This window comes from Equus caballus, chromosome 5 (genome assembly GCF_041296265.1).
Source record: "Equus caballus isolate H_3958 breed thoroughbred chromosome 5, TB-T2T, whole genome shotgun sequence".
NCBI classification, from domain to species: Eukaryota; Metazoa; Chordata; class Mammalia; order Perissodactyla; family Equidae; genus Equus; species Equus caballus.
This window is the reverse complement of record NC_091688.1, coordinates 19,054,576-19,080,761: the sequence shown is the minus strand read 5'-3', so window position 1 is coordinate 19,080,761 and position 26,186 is coordinate 19,054,576. Positions and strand designations below refer to the sequence as shown.

General features: G+C 40.1%; 1 protein-coding gene across 1 annotated transcript in view; it reads right to left on the bottom strand.

Moving 5' to 3' along the window:
- The window catches only part of RNF2 (ring finger protein 2), a 43,754-nt gene extending 17,810 nt beyond the window's left edge, over positions 1 to 25,944 (bottom strand). The window contains exon 1 of the mRNA XM_023640704.2: positions 25,609 to 25,944. The gene's annotated coding sequence lies outside the window, so the exon portion shown is untranslated. The remainder of the gene's footprint in view (positions 1 to 25,608) is intronic.
- Positions 25,945 to 26,186: the final 242 nt, after the last annotated feature.

Below are 26,186 nucleotides of genomic sequence, written 5' to 3'. Positions count from 1 at the left end.
ATCTCTCAGAGAACTAAAACTACTCAGACAGAAGGAATTTTTTTTTTTTTGGAGGAAGATTAGCCCTGAGCTAACATCTGCCAATCCTCCTCTTTTTGCTGAGGAAGACTGGCCCTGAGCTAACATCTGTGCCCACCTTCCTCCACTTTATATGTGGGACGCCTGCCACAGCAAGGCTTTGACAAGTGGTGCCACGTCCACACCCGGGATCCGAATCAGCAAACCCTGGGCCACCGAAGTGGAACGTGTACACTTAACCACTGCACCACCCAGCTGGCCCCTAGAAGGAATTTCTAAGAATTCAAAATCCTAACCCATGTCCCAACCTGTAACTGTTATCCTGGGGACAACTATAAACAGAACATTCCTTTTTCCTGTCTCTAGAAAGCTCCTCCAGCAAATTAATGGGAATTGTCAAATAAAATACTCTGCTGAAGGCTTGTTTCTACAAACACCAGTTCACCTGCACATAACCAAATTATACCCGATTCGGATATTTGTATTCCTGTGGCAAATAAGACTCAGGAAGTAATTCACAAGGTAGTTGTAGCTCCAGAATTTCCTGGTATCATTTGGAAAAACTAGCTATCTCCATGGCTTTGAAAAGTTTTCCAGTCTTTCTGTTTCTATCTGTATTACAATCACATGTTTCCGGGTATCTAGAGTCTTAAATGCAACTGCATGAATGCTACCTTACCAGATAATACAGTAGGTAATCCTGAGACCAAAATAAGGACACAATCTTGCTGATCGCCAAAACCACTAATCTCAATTTTTAAGAACAGATCAGCAGGGTAGATACGAACAATAGTCAATGGCCTCTCCTGTAACCTGGCCAAGGAAGGTCAAAAGGGGATCTGAGAATAAAACATCCCATTTTTTGCCTCAGGACACAATCCACATAGAGAGGAAGCTGTAAATTCTACTGTGGCCTGAAGGACATGACCCACACACAGATGGGAAGTTCAAATTTCCACTTTGGGCAGTCACTGAACACATAAGCTCTCAAGAATTAGTTCCTCTTTGCTTTAGGTCAGTACACTACTTCATTTAAATTTCCCCTAAATTCTACCCTTCCCCAAAATCTATATAATCTTTCCTCTTCTTTCAATTAGTGAGAAACTGCATTTCTGCCTGTGGCTCCCCGCCGTCCAAGCCAAGATGTGAAATATATTCAGCTTCTGTTTTTCAGACGGCAAGGAATTGTGATTATGATGAATAGTGTTTGGAGCCATCTATGAGCAGACACTACTAATATACAGACAGAGCAAAGCAAGAGGAAAGGAACAGGAACGGACGGCCTAGGTAATAATTATAATCTGCAAGGCTGGCGAGAAGAGCTGAAGCCAGTGAAGACGGGAAATGAGGTGTCAGACAAGGTAATTTTAGGGATTCTCTTCAGCAAGAGGAGTGTGCTTCCTGGATGACTACGGTCTACAGATCCTCGCGGCACGAGAGATCCAGGTCCACCTGGGACCCAACCCCCAGTCACAACACCTAAATTACACTTCTAAACAAAAGATACTCGACAAAACAGAAATGTTTCTTACACAAAGTAGGTGCTTAAGTTTGTGGAAAGAATGTATAAATGGAAAGTCAGCATTAGTTTGGACAAGATAACTTTAGTGGCAGTGGCAGTGGCAGAAACAAAATAAATCTGAGGAAAGATCTAGTCACAGGGAGATTTTGAAAGCTTGACGCTTCAATAACCAAAGAAGAAATAGCAACAGAATGTTCAGAATGCTCTTTAGGGACTGCAATACCCAGCATTCAGGCTGACTTTCCAAATCTTCACCGTCATGGCAGATCACACAGTTCTTTTACAGAACTCAATGTGGTCTCAAAAGGTTTTTCAATATAGCTACCCATCGAGCAAAGAGCAGAGCAGACAAAAGAGATGAAAAGTTCCTATGCATTCTACATAGAAAGATGGTTTATCTTTTTTAAAACAAGAAAAGGTGAGACTTCTGTTTTCACATGTAAGTTGCCTCTCCATCCTAACAAGTAAAAAGTTCATACTGAAAAATCACAACTCTTCGTGGATCCATAAGCAAGAGGAGGACACAAAGCAAACCACTGGCCCCCAAAGTGTGAGACAGAATAGAGGGCCTCTCAGCAGAGCAGACCTAGGAGCAGAACCCGCAGCAAGAACCAGTGTCACGTAGGAAAACCTGAACTGTAAGTGAAAAACTGCTGGACGTTCAATGTGGACAAGTCTGAGAGTTAAAAACCCCAGGAGGACCCAGTCACAGGGGCCCCCACAATATTGTGAAATTTACCTCCAGAAGCTTGACCAGATTCCCACACTAAATATCAGAGAAAAATTCCTTCATGCTTCCAGCAGGGGGAGCAGAAAGGAACCGTTTTTAAATATGCCAGAGCACTCTGCTCTTCTCAACAAGGCCTGCCCTCAGGGAAAAGTAGTTAACCGGAGCCTAACTGTCCTGGGGAAGGGAAAATACTCAACTCCAGCCCATTCTAGCCTTCCTGTCCCACCTAAGGGGGAGAAAAAAAGAGAACCACTTGTGAAGTTCACTAAAAGACTGAGACCAGATCATAGGACTACAGAACCCTTCCCCCCACACACCTGACTGCACATCACTAAAGGCCTATTAACAGCAGTTCCCTTTAAGCCGGTAGATCATGTCCAGCTATCTAGAAAAAATTACAAGGCATAGCAAAAGGCAAAAAACACAATTTGAAGAGACAAGCAAACTTCAGACCAGCCACGGCATAGATGTTGGAATTATCAGACCAGGAATTTTAAACAACTATGATTAACATGCTTAGGGCACTAATGGATACAGCGAACAGCAAACAAGAACAGATGAGGAATGCAAGCAGAGAGATGGAAATCCTAAGAACCAAAAAGAAACGCTAGATATCAGAAACACTGTAACAGACATGAAGAATGCTTTTCATGGGATTAGGATACAGTTGAGGGCCTGGATACAGTTGAGGAAAGACTCTCAGCTGGAGAACATATTAGTAGAATCCTCACAAACCAAAAAGCAAAAAGAACAAAGACTGAAAAAAACAGAAGAAAATATCCAAGGACTCTGAGATAACTACAAAAGATGTAACATACGTGTAATGAGAATCCGAAGAGGAGAAGAAAAAGAGAAAGGAACAGAAATGTTCTGGCAATACAGGGCTCAGATAAAGTCTTAAGAAAATTTATTTCCAGGTTATCAATTTTCCTGAAATATTTTTACCCAAACTGATCTACCTGAAAACAGGCCTATCTATCTGTGTAGGTCCCTCTCCCCGCCACAATTCTTTCATAAGATCTCGTATCATTCCTTCACTCACTCAAATACTGATTACCTACTGCACTCCGTGCACTGTGCAAGGTACTAGGAATAAGAGCAGTGAACAAAATAAGTATGCACTCAATGAATTAAAAATTCTTAAGTGCTGCATAAAAGATACAAAAAAGGGCACTGGGGGATAATCAAGGGGAGAAAAGGAGCTCCTTAAGATAAGGGAATTGAGGAAGGACTGTCAAAGGAAGAGCCACGCTAGAAAGAAAGAAGGGCCAGTGTGGCTGCTAAGTAAAGGGGAAAACATACACGAGGTTACAGAACTAAGGAGGGGCCACAATGGTGATCTCAGGAATCAAATGGGGTTAAGCGGAGGAGCAAGAGCCACGTTGGAATGTGTTGAAAAGGAAATCAAAATTCAAATTATATGTTCTTTACAAATGAATAAAATGAAAATACTACCTTATGCAAATGCACGGGATATGTAATGAGAGAAATCTCAGAAATATTTATAACCTTCAATTTTTTTTTTAAATCTTTTTTTTTTTTTTAAGATTTTATTTTTTCCTTTTTCTCCCCAAAGCCCCCCGGTACATAGTTGTATATTCTTCGTTGTGGGTCCTTCTAGTTGTGGTATGTGGGACGCTGCCTCAGCGTGGTTTGATGAGCAGTGCCATGTCCGCGCCCAGGATTCGAACCAACGAAACTCTGGGCCGCCGGCAGCGGAGCTCACGAACTTAACCACTGAGCCACGGGGCCAGCCCCTATAACCTTCAATTTTTAAATAATAAAGAATGAGAAAAAAATGAACCAAGCATTACAAATTAGAATATGAACCTGAAGAAAGTAAAAGGGAAAAATGATCATTATAAAAGCACAAATAAAATAAAAACAATAGCTAAAGACCAAAAACAAAAAAGGAACTTGGTGATGAAAGCAAAATTTAGTTATTCGATACAGCTAATACTATAGCTAAATTTCCAACAAAACCAAAACGAAAAAAAGTTAAGAAATGAAATACATTTTTTTTTTTAAGATTGGCACCTGAGCTAACAACTGCTGCCAATCTTTTTTTCTTTTTTTTCCTGCTTTTTCTCCCCAAATCCTCCCAGTACATAGTTGTATATTTTAGTTGTGGGTCCTTCTAGTTGTGGCATGTGGGACGCCGCCTCAGCATGGCTTGATGAACAGTGCCATGTCCGTGCCCAGGATCCGAACCAGCAAAACCCTGGGCCGCCAAAGTGGAGCACATGAACTTAACCACTCGGCCACGGGGCTGGCCCCCGAAATAGATTTTTAAAATTAGATTATCAGAGTATGTTATATTCAACTTTAAACCAATAAATAAACCCAACTATTCCTAATTAAAAGTCTTAGTAAGTTAGAACTAGATGGAGAAAACATCCTTAGCTTGATGAAGATACACCAGAATGCCAATGTTTAAAAAAAAAAGCAATGGTAGAGCAAAATGTGTAATATCCTATTTTAGCAATTAAAAAGAAATCTAAACACCTAAATGTATGTTTGTGGTTTTAAATTCTGTTCACCATGTTTCAGTCACATTTGCCATCTTTCTCTTTATCAGTCTTGCCAAGCTCATTCTCATTTTAGAATCTTTTCACTGGCCCATCCTTCTGCCTGGAACAGAATACTCTCTTCCCCCAAGATTTACCCACAGCTACTTCCTTCATGCATTATAACAAAATTCTGACTTTGTCATTGTCTCATGTCTTCCCCTTTTTTTTACACCATAGCACTTTTATAGCCTCTAAGCTCCTTGAAAGCAGGGTAGTTATCTATCTTATTCACAATATCCCCAGTATCTTGCACTGTGCCTGGCATACAGCTGTTATTCAATAACACTTGCTGAGGAACTCAACAATGGCGATAACTAAAGAAAGGAACTCAAATTAGGCATCCTTAACATTTCACATTTTCATGACTAAAAAAATGTCACCTCTAATTAACATGGGAAAGGGTAAGACAAAAGGAAGATTTATCAGTTGGTCTATTTTCTATGTGTAGAGAAAACAGTTTATGTTTCTGCATGGTTAGGGCTTTCTGAGCAAAGAAATCCATCCTTCAAAGGGCAAGTCTTGAAAACTTAAAGATACGAGATTTACTTCTCTAGATAAGAGATTTACTTCTCTAGAAGTACGTGTTTATATTTCAGAGGGGATGAGACTATGGAGACATTCTAGGGGTTGTAAATTCTGAGACATCTCTCATCTTCCCCCCTAAAAATATTCATTTATATTTCAAAGATTAAGAACCTAGGATCCTCCCCTTCTGCAACCAAGAAGAATTTGTTTATTTTAGGGAACAAACGTCTCTCTTCCCTACCTCAGGAGGAGAGGTGGGCAACATGTATACAAGCTCCTGGATGCCTATTCTTAGGATTCCTCTCCTACCAAATGAACATTCTGCTCAGTGCATCGCTCTGGGGGGAAGAAATGGGGCAGAGAGGAATTGATGCGGCTACTGCTATAATAATTAATCTATCCCTGGCCCAGAAATTTCGTGTCTACTTTCAGGATAACATAAATAAATACAGCTATTAAAAATTAATCATTCTAGGGGCCAGCCTGGTGGCACAGTGGTTAAGTGTGCACGTTCCGCTTTGGCAGCCCGGGGTTCGCCGGTTGGGATCCCAGGTATGGACATGGCACCGCTTGGCAAGCCATGCTGTGGCAGGCATCCCATATATAAAGTAGAGGAAGACAGGCATGGATGCTAGCTCAGGGCCAGTCTTCCTCAGCAAAAAGAGGAGGACGGGCAGCAGTTAGCTCAGGGCTAATCTTCCTCAAAAAAAAAAAAAAAAAATCTAGTGGGAGCTAAAGACTGATCCTCAGAAATGAGAAGACAACATGAGCTCTTAACAAACAAACAAATAAATTAATCATTCTAACATATAGAATTTGGTTCCTAGAACTAATCCTGTAATTCAGCCTTTGTATTAATATATTTTTGAAAATGAATATAAAAATTATTTTTTCAGGACAAAAGTACATTAAGTCCCAAACTTTGAAATTAAAATTTTCATTCTAAGTTTTTCCATTAAAAATATATTATACCTAAGTAATGTGCCTGAACTATTAGAAAATTTGTATTTGTATACCAGTTCAATTACATTATAGACTAGTCTTTTGAAGACTAGTCTAGGGACCTAACAACTAACCATAACACTGTTTCTGCATAAAGATTTATTTAATAGTACCTGGCAAAGAAAGTAATGTAGAGGCTCCCTAAAAGTGCCATTTTCATCCCACACCTAACCTACAATCCTTAAACTGCTTGAGGGTAGTATAAAAAAAGCTGTGGTCGAGTCTACTCAGGTGAGCTGTGGCCAAGAACAGCTTTCCAGATTCCCACTCAACTCTCTGGGACCCCCCAAGACCCTCAAATCCCCTGACTGGGCCATACATTGCCCCCACGACCATTATCTAGCTCCTTGGAAGGAAAAATAGATCCACCAAACCATAAATTTCTCAAGAATAAGGGCAGAGAACTTCATATTTTAGGAATGTCCTTATGTTATGATACAACAAATGAGTCAACTAGAAAGCACAGTAAGTCATTTTTGGAACTGGATCAGCTTGAGTTTGCATCCTAGCACTGGCAGTTACTGGCTATGGATCCACAGGCAAATTTCTTAATCTCTCAAGGTTTTTTTGTGGTTTTTAATCCACAGTGACCAAAATCTTCAGGGTCATTGGCAAAGTTGAATGAGATGTTCATTTAAAGTGCCTGGCACATTCCATAAACGACAGCCATAAAGCTGAGAGGATATAATTGCCTGTATTTATTTCAATAAATGAGCATTCTTATTTCTTAGGACCCCCGCCCCCAATATGTAAAAGCCTAGGGAAAAAAAATTACTTAGCTACTTGCTAACTACATTAATCCCCTTTCAAAAAATAATTATTTTAGAAAGGAACATAAGAATGTTCAGTTATCTCAAGTGAGATCCTGGCACATGCTGAGTCACAGTCAATTTATAACTTAATTCTCAATAAGAACCTCAAGTGTATGCTTTCTATAGTATGGGTGAAAGAAAAATTCCTATTAAACAGCAGATGTGCAGGCAAAAGGGCTGACATTGGGTTGTAAAATTTTAGGAGTCTAAATTGTACTCTTACCAGAGTGTAGCTATAAGAAAGCAGCCATGAGGGACCTTCCAGACTGGAGGAAACATTTTTCCCAAAAAAAGGAGCTTTAAATATAACTTATTTTGAGCTAAAACCTCAGAGTTCTGTGCCTAAAAATGTTTGCCAGTTGCTTTAATCATAAAAATTGCCTGGTCTATTCAGAGTATTGAAACAGAACTACAATGTAATATGAGTGAGCTATAAATTATACTTCCCTAAAAGAAGAAAGGGTTTTTAGGTAAATGTGGTTATTTTGAAATGTCCATTTACACTTTGAAGAATGATTGCTGTATTAGTTTCCTGTAAGTGCTGCAACAAATTACCACACGCTTGGTGGTTTAAAACAAGAGAAGTTTCCCTCTCACAGTTCTGGAGGCCAGAAGTCCTAAATCAGGACCCTGGGTCAAAACCAAGGTATTGGCAGGGCGGCACTCCCTCTGGAGGTCTGATGGGACACTCTGCTCCTCGCCTCTTCCGGCTTGGGGTAACTGCTGGAGTTCCTTGGCTTGTGGCCACATAACCCGAATCTGTGGTCACAGTGCCGCCTCCTTTTCTGTGCATGTCACCTCCCTCTGCCTCTCTCTTACAAGACACAGGTGACGACACTTACAGCCCATCCAGATAATCCAGGATAATCTCCTATCAAGATATTTAAGATAATGACATCTGCAAAGACCTCCCTCTCAAATAAACTAACATTACATAACCCAGGGATTAGAATGTAGATATCTTTGAGCCCCATTTTTCAGCCTACCACACTTGCCAAAGCTAAGGGTAACTATATAACCATCTCCTCACAGCCAACACTTATGTCTTTATCCGGTATATGATTTGTTTCCTTAACTTGTCTTTTAAACAGTGAAATAAATATCACAAAATACAATCACTTTTAAATTACTTATTATCCCATTCTCCTATAAAGCGTTTTTCTTCTTTTGTGTTTGAGATTTGCTTCCCTAAGCACTAACCAACTAAGAAACAAAACTAAGAAACTCTCTCTTTTCTTCTTTTTTGTAGTAAGAAATTTATCTTTTCTTCCATGGTTATTGTCCCCTCTGAACAGAGAGTAAATAAAAGTTACATCAAATTAACTCTCCCAATCTTCAGTACTTTTCTTTTCGTCATGTGTTATATTTTATAACACATGAATAAGCACACCATTTGTTCCTTAAAAACACCGCCTGCTTACAGGATCCAGGTGTTCGATTTTAGAAATTTACTCAAGTCAAGGCAAACTGGGGAGAAATAATAAATTCTGAGTAAGCAATCCAACTGCCATCCTAACACTGCTGGCAGTAAGCGCCACCTCATAAAAACCACTTGCAACAATTTAATCTAAAACTACAGCTGTAAGACAGACACTAATTTCTATAAGCTGCTATGGATACAAAGAAAGTGTTCTTTGTTGAAAAAGTTGTCATTTGACTAAACATCTAGAATACTCATCTAAATTACTTTTGGTAACCTCATAGTTTATTTTAAAAGGTAATATAATCAATTCCTAATTGCATTCTCTCTCATCCACACTATGGAACAAAGAGCAGGAATCTTTCAAAGGTGTTGTGCCAATCTTCACTATCCAGTCTTAATTAAGTTTTTGAGTACTCATAACAGACTTAAATTTTTCTAGTCTCTAATAATTAAGCTATTGTAACAGGGAAAACAAATGATTTTAAGATTTTTTTAAAGCACCACATAAAATGCAGATCTAGATAATTTAGTGTGATCTGTGTCCTCCTACCATATTTCTCATCACACACTCATCTCCTCTAACACGACTCCTTCACCCCTCTCCAATGCCCCCCAACACACAGACTTCTTTAATGGCCCAATTCAGTCTTTCCCCAAGGCTTCAGGATGCATCTATCAAGGTCTAATATTAGTCAACACCAGTTACATCAGCAGCCTTGTTTTCCTTCTGTCCCTTTGCCTATCCGTATTAGAAGCTAAGAGACCCATAATAAAAAACAGTTCAGTTCAATAGATTAGGAAACATTTATTGGTAGCTACCATGTGATAGGAAACGAGACCCTGCAAAGAGTTTCTTGGCTAGTGAGCCCTGAACATGTTTTCAATACAATTTGGTAAATGCTGCAAGAGCACAAAGAAGCAAACAGAGAGGCAGAAATCAGAAGAGGCTTCCTGGAGAGACTCCTCCTTGGAGGAGAAGAGTTTAAGGTTAAGTAGAAGTTAACCAACTGAGGAAAGGAGAGCAATCCAGAAGGATCAACATAATAAGCAAAGGCACAACTCAGCATGGTGTGTAAGGGAAACTCCAAGTAGTTCACATTAAACGAGTGAGAAGAGTAGGTAGGGAGCAGCACAGAGTGAGGCTGAAGAATTAAACTGTGGACCAGGTCAGGGAGGTCTAATATGCCATGCAAAGGTGTCAGGAAAGACCCACAGTGGAATGACAAGGTCAGATTTGTGTTTGAGACACAGGTCGACTCTGGTAACAGTGGAGGATGGACTTGAAGGAGGCAAGAATACTAATTAAAGAGCTTGTGCAATAATCCAAATAAGCAATGTTTACAATGGGGCTGTTAATAATAAGGATGAATTAGGAGGGGCAGAGCTGAAAAATACTTAGGCAAAAGACATGGGATATAGAAAATGAGAAAGAAAGAAGAGAAAAGCCACAAGCTTAGGAGCTTTGGATATTGATGCTAAACACTGAGACAGCAAAACAGGAAATGGTATTTTCACCCCATCTATTCAACATATTATTGGAAGTACTAGCCAGATCAGTTAGGCAAGAAAAAATAAAAGGCATGCAAACTGCAAAGGAAGTAAAAGTATCTATTTATAGATGACATGATCTTACATGTAGAAAACCCTAAAGATTCCACAAAAAACTGTTAAAAACTGAACTGTTAAGTGAATTTAGCAAAGTTGCAGCGGGGGGGGGAAAAAAAAATCAACACACAAAAGTCAGGTGCATTTCCATATACTAACAATGAACAGCCTGAAAAGAAAATCAAGAAAAAACAGGGGCTGGCCCCGTGGCCAAGTGGTTGAGTTCGAGGCTCCGCTTTGACGGCCCGGAGTTTGGCTGGTTCGGATCCTGGCGTGGACATGGCACTGCTCATCGGGCCACACTGAGGCGGAGTTCCACATAGCACAACCAGAGGCACTCACAACTAGAATATAGAACTATGTACTAAGGGACTTTGGGGAGAAGAAGAAAAAAATAAAAAAAGAAAATCAAGAAAACAAATCCATTTACAAAGGCATCAAAAACTTAGGAACAAATTTAACCAAGGAGGCAAGACTTGTCCGTATACTAAAAATTACAAAACACTGCAAAAGAAATTAAAGACATAAATAAATGGAAAGATAGCCCATCCCAAGTTAATGGATCCTAAGACTTAATATTGTTAAGATGACAATACTACTCAAAGCAAGCTACAGATTCGTTGCCATCCCTATCAAATTCCCAATGATGTTTTTCACAGAAATCAAAAAACCCACTCTAAAATTCAAACATAATCTCAAGGTACCCCAAATAGCCAAAACAATCTTGCAAAAGAACAAGTTGGAGGATTCATACTTCTCGATTTCAAGATTTACTACAAAGCTACAGTAATCAAAATAATTTGGTACTGGTAATAAAGACAGACATTTAGATCAACCAATGGAACAGAACAGAAAGCCCAGAAATAAATCCTCACTTATATGATCAACTATTTCAACAAGGGTGCCAAGACCATTCTACAGAGGTCAGTCTTTTCAACAAAAAGTGCTGGACAAAATGGATATCCACATGGAAAAGAATGAAGTTAGACCCTGACCTTTTACTATATACAAAAATCAACTCAAAATGGATCAAAAATCTGGGGCCAGCCAGGTGGCACAGCAGTTAAGTTTGCACGTTCTGCTCTGGCGGCCCAGGGTTTGCTCGTTTGGATCCCGGGTGCAGACCTACGTACTGCTTGTCAAGCCATGCTTTGGCAGGCATCCCACATATAAAGCAGAGGAGGATGGGCATGGATATTAGCTCAGGGCCAGTCTTCCTCAGCAAAAAGAGGAGGATTGGTGGCAGATGTTAGCTCAAGGCTAATCTTCCTCAAAAAAAAAAAGGATCAAAAATCTAAACTTAAGAGCTAAAACTATAAATCTCTTAGAAGGAAACATAGGCAAAATTCTTTGTGACATTTGATTTGGCAATGATTTTTGTGGACATGACACCAAGAGCACTGGAAACTAAAGAAAAAACTGATAAATTAGACTTTATTAAAATTAAAAACTCTTGTACATCAAAGGGCACTATCAAGAGAGTGAAAAGGCAACCAAACGATGGGAGAAAATATTTGCAAATCATATATCTAATAAGGAATTAATATCCAGAATATATAAAAAACTACTAAAACAATAACAAAAAACTCAATTTAAAAATGGGCAAAGGACTTAAATAGACATTTCTCCAGAGAAAATACAAATTGCCAATAAGCATATGAAAAAATGCTCAACATCACTAATCACTAGAAAAACGTCAATCAAAACCACAATGAGATACTACTTCATACCCACTAGAATGGCTACATGGCTACTATCAAAAAACAGAAAATAACAAGTGTTGGTGAGGATGTGGTGAAACTGGAACCCCTGCACACTGTTGGTGGGAATGTAAAATAATACAGCTGTTTTGAATAAATTTTGCATATCCCTCAAAAAATCAGACACAGAATTATCATATGATCCAGCAATTCCAATTCTGGGTATATACCCAAAAGAAGTGAAAGCAGAGACTCAAACAAATATTTGTATACCCATGTTCATAACATTATTCACAATAGCCAAAAGGTGTAAACAACCCAAATGTCCATCAACACATGGATAAACAAAAAATATACATACAACAAAATATTATTCTGCCTTAAAAGAGAATGAAATTCTGATACATGCTACACATGGATGAATCTTTAAAAAATTATACTAAACAAAATAAGCCAAACACAAAAGGACAAAGACAGTACTGATCCACTTACGTGAAGTACCTAAAATAGGCAAATTCACAGAAAGTAGAATAATGGTTACCAGGGCTGGGGGAGAGGAGGTGATAAGGAATTACTGTTATCGAGTATACAGTTTCAGTTTGGGATAATGAAAAAGTTATGAAGACAGTGGTGATGGTTACACAACAATGTGATACATGGGAAATAATATTTCATTGTTTTAATTTGCAAGGCTGCAATCATGAGTGAAGCTGAGTATCTTTTCACAGCTTTATTGGCCATTTTTTGGTGTGTCAATTACCTATTCAAATCCATTTCTACTAGTTTTTTTAAAAAGCTAATCTGTAAGAACTTTTTCTGTTAAGGAAACTGACCTTTTGCCTGTCATGAGTGTTAAATATTTTTCCCCAGTTTGTTCTTTTGTCTTTGACTTCTTTAGGCCATAAATTCTATTTTTTATATATATTTAATGTATTTATCTTTTCCTCTATGGGTTCTTTGGAAAGATTACCCACACTCTAAAATTATTAAAACATCCATCATCCACCCATACGCTCTTGTAATACTTTCAGAGTTTCATTTTTTACATTTATGAGGTTGGGATCTGGCTCCCAGTCCCCCTTCTGCCCACGTAACTGGCAATTTGTCCCAACATCATTTATTGTTTCGTTCATCCCTTCCCCACTGATGAAGTTACCATGCTATCTTTTAACTCCTAACAAAAATGCGAAAAGAAAAACAATTACACATGTGAATATATACATACATTATATGCTTATATAATGTGTCTGTGTATATGAAAACTCTAAAATATAAAAACATACTAACTTCTTAGACAGTCAACAATAAAACAGGCTGCCTAACTCAGGTATAGAGTTTACAAATTCCTTAATAAGGTTATGAAGTAAAAAAGTAAGCATCAGGCAAACTGTCTCCTCCCTTCTCTTTGCAAAAGTTAACACAACTGTCACCCGGCTGACTCTTCCTCAAAAGCAGTGATGCACCAAGTTCCCCTTAGCAGTGTTCTCCCATGTTTGTACTCAGCCTTGCAAAATATTTGTTGCCACTAGGTGGAGACAATTTAATAATAGGAATACTACTGCTTACTGAAATAGCAGTAGCCACAAATTTTCTACAAATACACTCTAACGGCAAAGAAACTCCGCTTGCAAATTCTTGGGAGAAGTAGGGCTCGTCACTTTAGCTGATGATCCAAGTTCACTATATGTAAACTTAAAAATTTACATCAAGTAGTCTCAAGAGCCCTCTTAGCTCTAATATTTTCTGGATCAAAAGGCTTGCTTAAATGTCCTTAACAGTACAGTGCCCCAAAACAGTCCTATCCTCTTGAGCTAAGAAGCTATTCTACCTTTAGCAACTTCTTTCAACTGGAATACTTCAACCAACCACAACCAGTCATCTCCTCCAATCTCTTCTTTTCCAAGCAGGTTAAAAAGAGGCATATTGTGTATTAAAGTTCACAAATCTGGCATTTCCAAATCACAGCCAAGGCTTTCTGCATTTTTCTCCTTGCCTTAAAGAAAACAGCTGATACCATACTTTCTCGCGTCCATGTGGCTTGTTGCATATGTATTTTAAAAAATGAGCTGGCTACAGATTTCCCTCTGAACTCGTATCCTTGGTGCTAGAGGTTGTACACTTGGCGGGGGGGGGGGGGGGGGGGGGTGGCTTGTTTTTTTCTCATTTTTTATTTTATGCAACATTTGGTCAGAACCTTCCATTTTTGTTATTTCCTGAATCACTGTCCCTCTGACAAGACATTCCTTACACTGGTACTTTATCTCCTGGTTCTCATCTGCCAGTCTAGATTTTTTAACTCTTCTAAGAATATCTCAACCTCTGCTTGCCTAAGGGGTTTCCCAGTCTACTGCCTCACCCAATTATTTGAATCTAGTGACCTACTGCCAAACTACTGACTCACTAGCACTTTAGACCTCCAACGCTGGCATAATCTCGGCTCTCAGCACTCAGCATACACCAACTCTATACCACAAACTAACCGCTTTCTTAGAGAGGGACTACTTTTAATTCTCCCAGTGCCCCAAGACCAGGAGACACAAAGGCACTGATAATTTACTGAGCAGAGCAGAAAAATTCTGAGTTCCTAAGTAGAGCAAAGGAGGCTCCCAACTTCATTTCATATCTCTACCTAGAATACAGGAAACTGTAAACCAGGGAAAGTACTGATGTGGTAGCAGTAACCAGCTTACTATCTGGCTGTGGACTGTTGCTCTATGCCATCAGCACACATGGCTGGCCACCAATAAACATCTGTCGATTTAATGGCACAGACATCAGTATCTCTAACTTTGAGACGGAGGTATGAAACACAACTGAGGCATAAAGCAAAGCTTAAAGATTTACATAAGCTTATCATTAATGATAAGGCTAAAAAAAGTCTAGTAACTATTGACTTTTAGTACAGAGCCCCATATGCCAGAATAGAAGTTAACATCTTGTGAAAAGTGGTATACCTAGGTTGTTAGACTTTTCTGGTAAGAGAAATACCCATCAAGTGCAGATTTCTGCCAGAATCAGCAGACATGCTGATGAACACACGTTAGCCTCAGCAATTAACAGTGTAGGAGGCACAGCAACATTCCCTTGTGTCACTAAAAATATACTAACAGGGTCTACAATTCTGGCAAGGGCATAATCTGTTGAAAAATTAAATTTGTGGTGAGATAGTAACACAGAAAAGAAAATAACTAGATTAAGAAAAATAAGAGAAAGCTGAAGGCCAATGCCACATTCTCCTAATGGCACCTGGAATAACCTTTTCAGAAAACAGCTAGGCAATTCATTTTCAGAGATACACAGAAACATTCATATTCTTTCACCCAATGATCCCAGTCCTAGGAAATAATGCTATCAATAATAATAGGTAATATTTACAGAGTGTTTACCACTTTATATGAAATCTTGCATAATCCTAACAACAGCTATGAAGTATGTACTACTACTGCCTTCATTTAATAAATAAGGAAATCGAGCCAAAATATAAATAAACAAACAAGCAAGCAACTTGCTTAACGGTCTCACAGTTAGCATCAGAGGCAAAAACCAAACCCAGGTCTGTCTGACTAAGGTGGACATGCCTTTAATGACCACACCAAACATACTATTAATACTTTTATTACTACAGTAATGCCATCAGCAAGAAGACATTCTGCAACATCAACATCAGGAAATTTATTCAGTCATTAAAAATAATTATTAACACCATACGCAATGGTATTGTAAGCTAAAGTGATGAGAGGCCACTAATTTGCATCTGCGCTACGATGACAGCTATACAAAAGTTAACGTTCTGGGAGGTAACGTGGAGTTGTTGGGAGTTTGTGGAGGGGGTTTCCCTCCATTTTCCAACTCCCAATATTATTATTACCGTATTACAATAAGCACGATTTTTAACAAACAGTTTTAAGACAACAATAGGTAAAATAGAGGAGCAAAAAACCTATCTCTGGTGTCCCTTTATCACACCGAATAGGTACATTTTCTCCTGCAGAAAAAGAAAAACAACTATCACAGGGAATAGGAGCAGCCAGACTAAGATCTGAGACCTCAATTCTCATTCTGAGTTCTTGAAGCAATTCTGAATGGTAAAATGAATTAACCTTTCTCCTCTTCTGGCCTTCCCTGTCTACTGCTTTCTGCAACTTGCATCAAAAAAGTTTAAAACTGGGAAAAGTAGCTCCTGAGGTTTCAAAGGCCAGGATCCTAGGAGAAGAAATGTGAAAAAGAAACCAGAAACTTAGAGAATAGGAAGAAGTCTTATAGCTCTGAAAAAACTAAAGATTAGCATAATCTTTAGGTTCAGGAAAGCAGCAAAAATTTGGCAAAGCTCATATATACTGGAAATCTACATAACTTTGACAGAGTCAATATATAGATCTAAACCTCTTTATCTATGAAATGCGCATGTTTCAGGTGACATATTTTTTTTAGTGTCCATTTGGGCAGAGTTCCTTTTAGCAATTAAAATGTATATACACATTTATATATACTGTGAAAATTAATACACAGAAACCCCATTTAAAGTGGAGTCAGGAGGCTAGAAGGCAGAGCTCTCACACCCTCCCACAGTGGCAGAGCCCAAGAGGAAGAAGACCACTTCTTGCCCCGCGAGAGCTCAGCCAATGAGACTGTCACAACTCAGCCAACGAAGAGCCACTGTACCTAGAACTCTCATTCCTCCAGTGGACTCTGTGTACGACAGCCCTCCCAATCTCCTCTTCATAAAGTTTCTCCTCCCCTTGTTGCTTGGAACTTGCACTTGGCTCTCCAGGATTGCAGATCCTGAATTGCAATTTTTTGTTGATCCCGAATTAACCCATTTTTGCTGGAGAAGTAACTCATTGTCTATTTGCTTAAGGTCAACAATACATATTTAAATATATATACTTTAATGTCTATTAGGGCAAAGCTACTTATTAGCAGACTTTGATAATCTTAATGTGAGTTCTTCATATACTCAATTTCAAAAAGAGAAAGCCATAATAATAACATAATAAACAAAAACTTAAGTAGCTAAAGTAGCAAAACCCATTCTCTCCTAAAACTGATTCTATTTATTAAAGATTTTTTCTTTTTCCTTTTTCTCCCCAAAGCCCCCCGATACACAGTTGTATGGTCTTCGTTGTGGGTCCTTCTAGTTGTGGTATGTGAGATGCTGCCTCAGCGTGGTTTGATGAGCAGTGCCATGTCCGCGCCCAGGATTCAAACCAACGAAACACTGGGCCACCTGCAGCGGAGTGCACGAACTTAACCACTCGGCCACGGGGCCAGCCCGATTTTATTTATTAAACAATAAATAGAAAGGAAAATTGACATTAAATCAACACAACAAATACTGTTTTTGGGCACTTTTTATACAGCTTTCCCTCAAACTCCGCTTTTTAACAAAACCCAGAAGTCTATTGTTCTTAATTTTTCTGAGTCCACACCCTCCTTGAAAATCTGACCTAAGTCTATTTATTAAACAATAAATAGAGAGGAAAATTGACATTAAATCAACACAACAAATACTGTTTTGGGGCACTTTTTATACAGCTTTCCCTCAAACTCCGCTTTTTAACAAAACCCAGAAGTCTATTGTTCTTAATTTTTCTGAGTCCACACCCTCCTTGAAAATCTGACCTAAGTCTATTTATTAAACAATAAATAGAAAGGAAAATTGACATTAAATCAACACAACAAATACTGTTTTCGGGCATTTTTATACCGTTTTCCCTCAAACTCTGCTTTTTAACAAAACCCAGAAGTCTATTGTTCTTAATTTTTCTGAGTCCACACCCTCCTTGAAAATCTGATCCGTACGTCAGAAACTCTCACGGTGGGGGGAATATCATACAAAAGAACGCACACCAAAATCTCAGAGTATTCATGGACCCTTAGGAGATCCCTAGACTGAAGGCCAAGAAAACTTGTTCCACACTGTCTAAAAAAGAATCCCAAATGCTAACAGGAAAATAGAGGCTATCTTCTAATTCCTTGTCAGTTTTCTCCAGCTGTCCTGCACAACAAGCTACTGCCATCAAAGACAATTACAGATTCATTCTAGGAAAGGTAAACTTATAAAGAATAGGTACTGTTCATTACTTCTGTCTGGCTGCCACAATGAATGCTGAACCTCCCTATCATCCACATAAATACAAAGCTAAAAGGAGAACCTTGGGATCCAACTACAAGGAAATGGTTAAATACACTACGGTACATCCACTTGAAACATCATGCAGTCATCAAAAATTTTACCAAATTGATTATGGCATAGAAAATATTTATGATAACTAAAGTTAGATTTAAAAATACACATATGGGGCCAGCCCTGTGGCCGAGTGGTTAAGTTTGCACACTCTGCTTCGGCAGCCCAGGGTTTCGCTGGTTCAGATCCCGGGCGCAGACATGACACTGCTCATCAAGCCATGCTGAGGTGGAGTCCCACATGCCACAACTAGAAGGACCCACAACTAAAATATACAACCATGTACTGGGGAGTTTCGGGGAGAAAAAGGAGAAAAAAAAAAAGACTGGCAACGGTGGTTAGCTCAGCTGCCAATCTTTAAAAAAAAAAATACACATAAATTTAGGTCTACATATAACATACAGTTAAAACTATATTTTAAACAGAACAAAAACCAAAAGCTAAAACCTATTTCCAGAAGGAAACACATCAAAATTTAAGAGCAATTAAAATTGAGTATTGAAAGCATGGATGATTTCTTCTTTCTACTTCTTAAATTTTCCAAAAATAAAATATAAATTTTAAAACATTAACAATGTGACAAATGAATATTACAATATTTGATAAAAAGACAATTTAATAATTTACGGATTTTTTGCCCATTCTTAGCTCTTAAGCTACTTTTGAAAGCACTAAGCAACATATTGAACATAGAGACTAAAAACTATCCATTTAAGAAATGAATGATAGCTTATTTTCCTGTGAAACTTTTTATTCTCACTGGCACATTAATATCATTTTAATTCTCATAAATCAGCTATTCCAACAGATTACCAAAAGGTTTCAGAATAAATTGGCATTAATAATCATGTTATCTACATTATACATAACTGTAAAGTTAGTTTTTCAAAAGTTATGGAGATTTCTGGGGAGAAAAATATTTCAGGAGACTAAACTGGTAAGTTATCACGGACTAACTCAAACTGGTAAATGAGATCTACTTTTGAATACAAACACAATTGACTGTAAGAATAGAGAAATTTAATCTTAATATTTTAGACAATACTCAACTATCAGTATTTGAGAACCTTTAACAACACATTTCTATTACTTTACTAATTCAATGAAGTATGTTTTCTTCACAAATATGCCAATTAAAACTTTTAAGATTAGGGGGCTGGCCCCGTGGCTGAGTGGTTAAGTTTGTGTTCTCAGGTGTGGCAGCCCAGGGTTTCGCTGGTTCGGATCCTGGGCGCAGACATGGCACACTCATCAGGCCATGCTGGTGTGGTGTCCCATATGCCACAACCAAAAGGACCCACAACTAGAATATACAACTATGTACTGAGGGGCTTTGGGGAGAAGAAGAAAAGATTGGCAACAGATGTTAGCTCAGGTGCCAATCTTTATTTAAAAAAAAAAAAAAACTTTTAAGATCAAGAATAAGAGGATAGGGGCCAGGCCCGGTGGCGCAGTGGTTAGGTGCGTACATTCTGCTTCGGCAGCCCGGGGTTCACCAGTTTGGATCCTGGGTGCGGACACGGCACTGCTTGGCACACCATGCTGTGGTAGGCATCCCACATATAAAGTAGAGGAAGATGGGCATGGATGTTAGCTCGGGGCCAGTCTTCCTCAGTGAAAAGAAGAGGATTGGGAGCAGTTAGCTCAGGGCTAATCTTCCTCAAAAAAAATAAAAATAAAAATAAGAGGATAAGTTTATTAAAACTACACAACAGATATGATTTCTAATCTTGCTAAGCATATTTTGAAACGCACCAAGATTTTCTATAATTGATATTATAAAATAACACATAAATAAAACAAAACCACAAAAGGTAATTTCCAGTCAAAATAGTAATAGCATCTGTTTCCCCTACTCTCTCAGGGCCCTGTCATTTAAACAATGCGCAAAGCGGTAGCGTTTTCCTTCTTGTATGAGTGAAGTTTGCGGTATTAGCTCATGAAATAAGCAAGATCTCTAACCCTGGTGAAAAGAAATTAATAAGGCACATCAACCTTAAAAGTCAATTATTTAAGGGGGAGGTAATGCTACACTATCAACCAGACTTGGGAATAGTAGGGTTACAGGACATCCACAACTCCTCTCACACCCCATTTTCACCCTAACAACCTTCTTTGAAACATGGAAACTCAAAGACTTGAAAGTAGACACAAAACTATCCCCAGGATCTATGCCATAGGTCAATCAACCTCTGTCTCTCTCTCTTCATATACACCCCTTATATTGACAATGTGCTTTCTGTTTACAAAACTCCTTTTACCTGTATTACTGTCTTTACCAATAACCTGTAAGGTCAGCACAGGGTGGTATTTTTTTTTTTAATAGAAAAGAAAACAGACAGAAAGGCCAAGAATCTTGCTAGTGCTGGAAGCAGACCTAAAAACCAAGTTTCCTGAAGCTTCTCTACTATACACAACACTACCCCTTCTGTAATACAGAGAAGCCTTCTATAAAACATTTGGCTTGATTCCAAGACAGCTGTCCCAGACTGACTTCGACTCTATATAGTAAATAGTGTAAATAGTAAGGGTTTAATGCAATTACTGGCATGGAGGCATACATCTTTTTAAAAGTGAAGAATCAGCTGGTTTTAGGTTAAATCAACATAGTGTGTGTACGAAGGGGGAAACAAGCAGAACATTCTTCTAAAAAGAATTCAAAATGAAGTACTGCAGATTTTACAACAGTTAATAGAGGTAGTGGTAATCAACACAGGGAGTAGGAAAAAAGGACAAAGAGTGGACAGTTAAAAAGAACAATGTAAAAAGAAGCTACATGTTTTTATTTTTAGGAAACAGGCTAAAAGTACAGACAAAGTGATGGTCTTTACAATCTGGATAAATAAAGCACAGAGAGATGCTTAACTAATAATGATTATGATTATATGACAAAACTGAAGCATCTAAGGAAGAGCTTTCATAGGAGTTGGGCTGAACAGAGCAATCAGAGAGAATAAAGCTGGATTTGATCAAGATAAAAATAAAAATAGTAGTCATTAAGTGTAGCTAGGCAGAGAAGAGGCAAGTAGGTTGCTATGTCCCTTGGGTTCCCAAAGCACATCACTCACCTGTGACTGCATATAACAAACTGTACTGTAGTTTATTTGTCATCCCCACTTAGACTGTAAATTCCTCAAGGATGGAGACCTTGCTGAATTCATTTTTCTACCCCTAATCTCTAGCACAGCATCTGGGACACAGAAGATAATTAATAAATGTTTTTTGAACAGGCAAGGTAAGGACAGAATTTCTTATTTAAATTATAGTATTTTAACTTAGACTACTTGTGCAGGTCATTTACTCAGTGCCTCTCAACTCCAAAACCACAATTCTAGACTTTGCTCTATGGTGCTGTGGCTGAGACTGCACAAGTATATTTCACTGACTCTTCTGCCGGCGGGCTTTCTGTTAGGCTTTGCCAATGGAGGTAGTAAATGGAGACTAGAAAGCAGGAAGAAGGGTGAGGGGACTTTCTTCCACTTCCTGGCAGCAGCAATCAGGTTAGCCTCCGGCTTCTTTCAGTACTCCCAGAACTAGCCCTATTGGCAGCTGAACAACACTGATGACCTCAAAGGTTCCGAACTGGGCCAACAGAACCTCTTCTCTGAGCTCTTAGGTTGATACCAGAGGGTCCTCTTTTTGCTCTTATGCCCATCTAACCAATTCCCTATATCAAATCTCCTCTGTTGAAATCCCTATTGAAGTTTCCGTTTTCTTTACTGGACACTAACACATTGTTAAACACAGTGATTCCAACCGCTATCCTCTGAGATAACCTGCTGCTTCAGTGAAGGGTTATTCCTATTGATAAAATGTATTTTATAAAGAATAACTCAAAACCCTTTAAATTTGTGTCTGTTATGTTGCAGCATAAAAATCACTTAACTTTTGTAATTTAAACTATGCAGCTTGGAAAGAAAAAAAAGAAATATTTAAATAGTGCAGGCTATCCAAGCACACACAGCCATCTCCTTTCACTAGAGCACATATCATAGAGAAAATCTGAGATGGCAGAGCTGATCTGCTATTCCACAGTGGTCTCAGTTCCCACAAGCCTCTGCTAGTGTGAGCATTATGCCATGCTGAATGTGATTCTTATATTTAAAGACTTTTCCTTTTTTGCTGTTGTTCAACATGGTCCCTAAATGCAAGTTAACTACTTCATCTAGTGTTCAACAAAAGAAACAGCGATCTGTTTCAACACTAAAGCTGAGCTGAACTTACTGGTATGTTCTTCTCCCTTCCTAAGGGATTTTCAAGCATAATTTTTTAACTACATGTAATTTTCATTTTACACACTAACTTTAGAATCTAACCTCTTCATAAAATACAACTCCACTCTATAGCATAGAAACAAAAAGAAAATCCCCTTGCAGGAGTGTCCATAATCAAAACATCTCTTTAAAACAAATGACAATGCTTTGATACTTTTCATATGGTCTGTTGCTTCACTTAATAAGATGCCCTCATTAGACAATTTAATCTGAGGTTAATTTCAAAAATAACTTTTCATTATTGCACTTAATAAACTGACTTTTTAAAATTGTGACAAAATGGCAGATAAATAGAAGCAATAAACGTTGCTAACCCATACTCTAAATGAAACGAGAGAAGGAAAATTCAAGCAACAGAAATCTTTCTTGGAATTTTTAGTAATGTATATAGCTGCTGAGCGTGCAACAAGAGTTATCACTAGGTCTAGACACACCAGTCCGCTTCAGCTGCCTAACATCTGAGAGATAAAAGAGACGTGAAAAGAATTTGAAACTTCAAAGTCAATGGCCAATTCCACTGGAGTTCCTCCACACAGCATAAAACTGGATAATGGACCACCTACCCACCCAGCATTTCTAAAGTCAGAGACTCATCATCGAACTCCTGCCTATGCACATACTAACACGAGCTTCTACTGAAATGCCAAGAGTTCCATTACCAGTCAGTACATCCATGTAAAATCAACCAAACGGTACTCAACAAGTGACACCAGAGGACCCATCTGAAACATTAGGCAGAAAAGGTGACAGGCTCGTGGGGAATAGACAAGATATCTGGACCTGCAGGAACGGACAGGGTAAATGTTTTTTACCTTTTTTACCCAAATTATATGGGGAGCTACTCAGTTAAATACAAATAAACATTCAGTAAGTTACTATGATAACTAAGATTTCAGAGAAATGAAAAGAAAATCAGGAAATTAAATAACTGGTGTCTGATGACAATGTCTTCCACAACATATGTAAAAACAACACTAATTAAAATCAAGTGCAGATCTGTATGTGTGCAGAATGTACACAATCTCATAGTATTTTTCCTTTTTTAAAAACTGCAAACTATAATGCATTGTTTAGGTTCTCCAGATTTAATAAATGAGTCGCTACAAAATTATGAGGTGCTTTAACTCATACTAGAAATGCTGCCGTAATTTTAATGAAGTGCATTTTAATGTTAACTCACTTTTCTTGCTGGAAGGAATTACACTTTTTTGCTAACGTATAGAAATGAAACTGTCACTGAAACATCTGGTTATATATTATTCATTAGTCATATATCACCTTTACTCCAAAGACTGCATAATATAAATATAAATCATGAATAAATCAGACTAAAGAGATAGACCTGACACCACACACTGAAGGTTAGCAATAGACAAACGAAATTCCAAAGATGTTTGCTGACCTGCTCTCTATTTCTGTCCACACAAACCTGGGGTCTAGCTGACTGCGTGCTCCACACAGGCACAGAAAACCTCAAAATTCTCAGTATTCTGAATGCCTACAATGTCTACATTATGTTAGTGGTTCTAATTTGAAATTTTTCTACGCAGCACATTTGAGGACCATCAGCATATTTTTCAAACGCTTCAACAGACCAGCCTACTCGGGCAGTTTTCCTTCATAAATTCTCCATTTCACTCTCACACCTACTATAATTAACCTCAAATGTGGATTCCACAAGGGTCCCTGAAGGAAATAACTCAAATCCTTAGAAAAAGTGAGGGGCCATATTTGCTGTGCTTTCCCTGGAAAATGGAGTCTTATATAACTACTCATTATTTCACTATAAAGAACATTAAGCGTACAATCAAGATTTTAAAAGATACCTGTTGATTAGGAATATCAGGGGAAATATGACGAGAAAAAACGAATAACCAAGAATCATATGGCTGCCATTTAAATTCTTTCTAAATGAAAGCATCAAATATTCACTTTAGGAACCAAGAACTAACACCAATCTAGGTTATTAAAATATATAACAACCATACCCTAATGCAAGTGGGGAAAGTAGATTATCTGCCCATCACACTAAGTATTGCAGCTGATCGTCTTGGAATTACTGAAAGTAGATTTAATACAAATCACTCATACATTAGTTTTAAACATAATTCTCAATTTAAAACACTGAAACCATGTCTCGACTTTTTTAATTTTTAAAGGAAATAAAGTATATTACTAAAATACTGAATGCAAACCTATCCTTTTCACAGCAAACAAATTCCTTTGCACACCTCAAGGACGGCTGACATTTTCAAACCATTTTACCACGGAAAGGCACACATCCTCTAAAACTTATGACAGCCAGGCAGTAGACACCCAAAAAGGCATCAACAAGATAAGCCTGTAAGTGGTGTAAGCGTGCAAATAACAAGAATGAACCCCGAAGTTTCAGAGACCACATTTTTACTAACAGTATCTCTGGGAGCAGGCAGGCTACTTCTGCAGGAAGGGAACGATCCTGACAACGAGGACGAGGGCTCCCCGGCGACGTCGGGTACCCAAAATCTCAGCGTAAACGACCGAGTTCAAAACGCGAAGCTTCCATTAGAAAGAAAGCAAGACCTCCCCTCCCCTCCGACTCCTCCGGGGCAACCTCGCGGTTTTAGAAAGCAGCAACAGATACTCCCGAGCAGGCAGGCGGCACTCCAGGAATGTTTTAACCAGGAGGGGTCTCCCCGCAGCCTACGAGGAACCCTGTAGCCGAGCAGCGCCTCCACCCGCGAACCCCGACTCCAGCATCCCGGGGGCCAAGGGGACTATTTGCACAAAGCGCCCCCACCCCACCCCCACGGTGCGGGGAGGGGGGGAGAGCCGGAGGAAAAAAACCCGCATTCCCCAGCGTTTGCCTCCGAGGGGGGCCGCTGAGGAGGGCGCCCCAGCCCCGGGAGGCCAGGGGCCGCAGCGCAGCCCGGCCTCGGCGCCCAGGAGCGGGCGGCGCGGGGTTCGCAGCCGAGGAGGAATCCCTGAGCTTCGCCCACTCGGTCCTCCACAAGCCGGACTCCCCACCCCCGCCAAGACCCCCGGAGAAACGGGAACAATGAGCAACCGCGTCCCCCGCCCTCCCCGGCCCAAGCGCGGCCGGGGGCGGCGGCGCCATCTCCCTTCACACCCCCGCGGCCACACACCACCCCCCCTCCCCGGCCCCCGGGCTGCCGTCAGCCGCCCGCCGCCTCCCCGCCGCGCGCCCCGGCCCGTCGCGCCCGCGCCCGCGCCCGCCGCCTCCCCGCCAGCCCCTCTCACCGGCTCCTGCCCCAGCCCGGGGCGCCTCGGGCCGCGGCGGAGCGAGACTCGGGGACAAGGCGCCGCGGCCGCCGGCGCCGCCGCACAATATGGCGAGCCTCGGCTTCCGCAATGGAGCTCGGGAAATACAACAGGGGCCGCTCAATATTCATGAGAGACCGAGGGGAAGCCGGCCCGGCCGGCGCTGCGGGGAGGGCGGGAAGGAGGGAGCGAGCGAGGGGCGGAGGGGAGGGCCGGGGACGTGCAAGGCGCGGGGAGGCCCGCGGCGCGAGGGGAGGGGGCGCCGCCGCGTGCCGCCGGGAGGCCCGAGCCGCCGCCCCGCCCCGCCCCGGCCCCGCCCCCCGCTCTCCGCGGGCCCACGCAGACCCCGGGCGGCGCTGTCTCCTTCTCGGCCGTCTGCCTCCTGCAGCCTTTCTGCCCCGGCCTCGGCGCCCCATCACCCCTCCCTGTCCGGCTGCTGGGGTTCGGGCTCCGAGTTCTGCTCTGTCGTGATTGCCTCCTGTTCTTGCACCCATCCTGCCCGGTAGAAATCCTCCTTAGGCGTTCACCTCTAGAACTTTACCTGAACTTTGGCACCC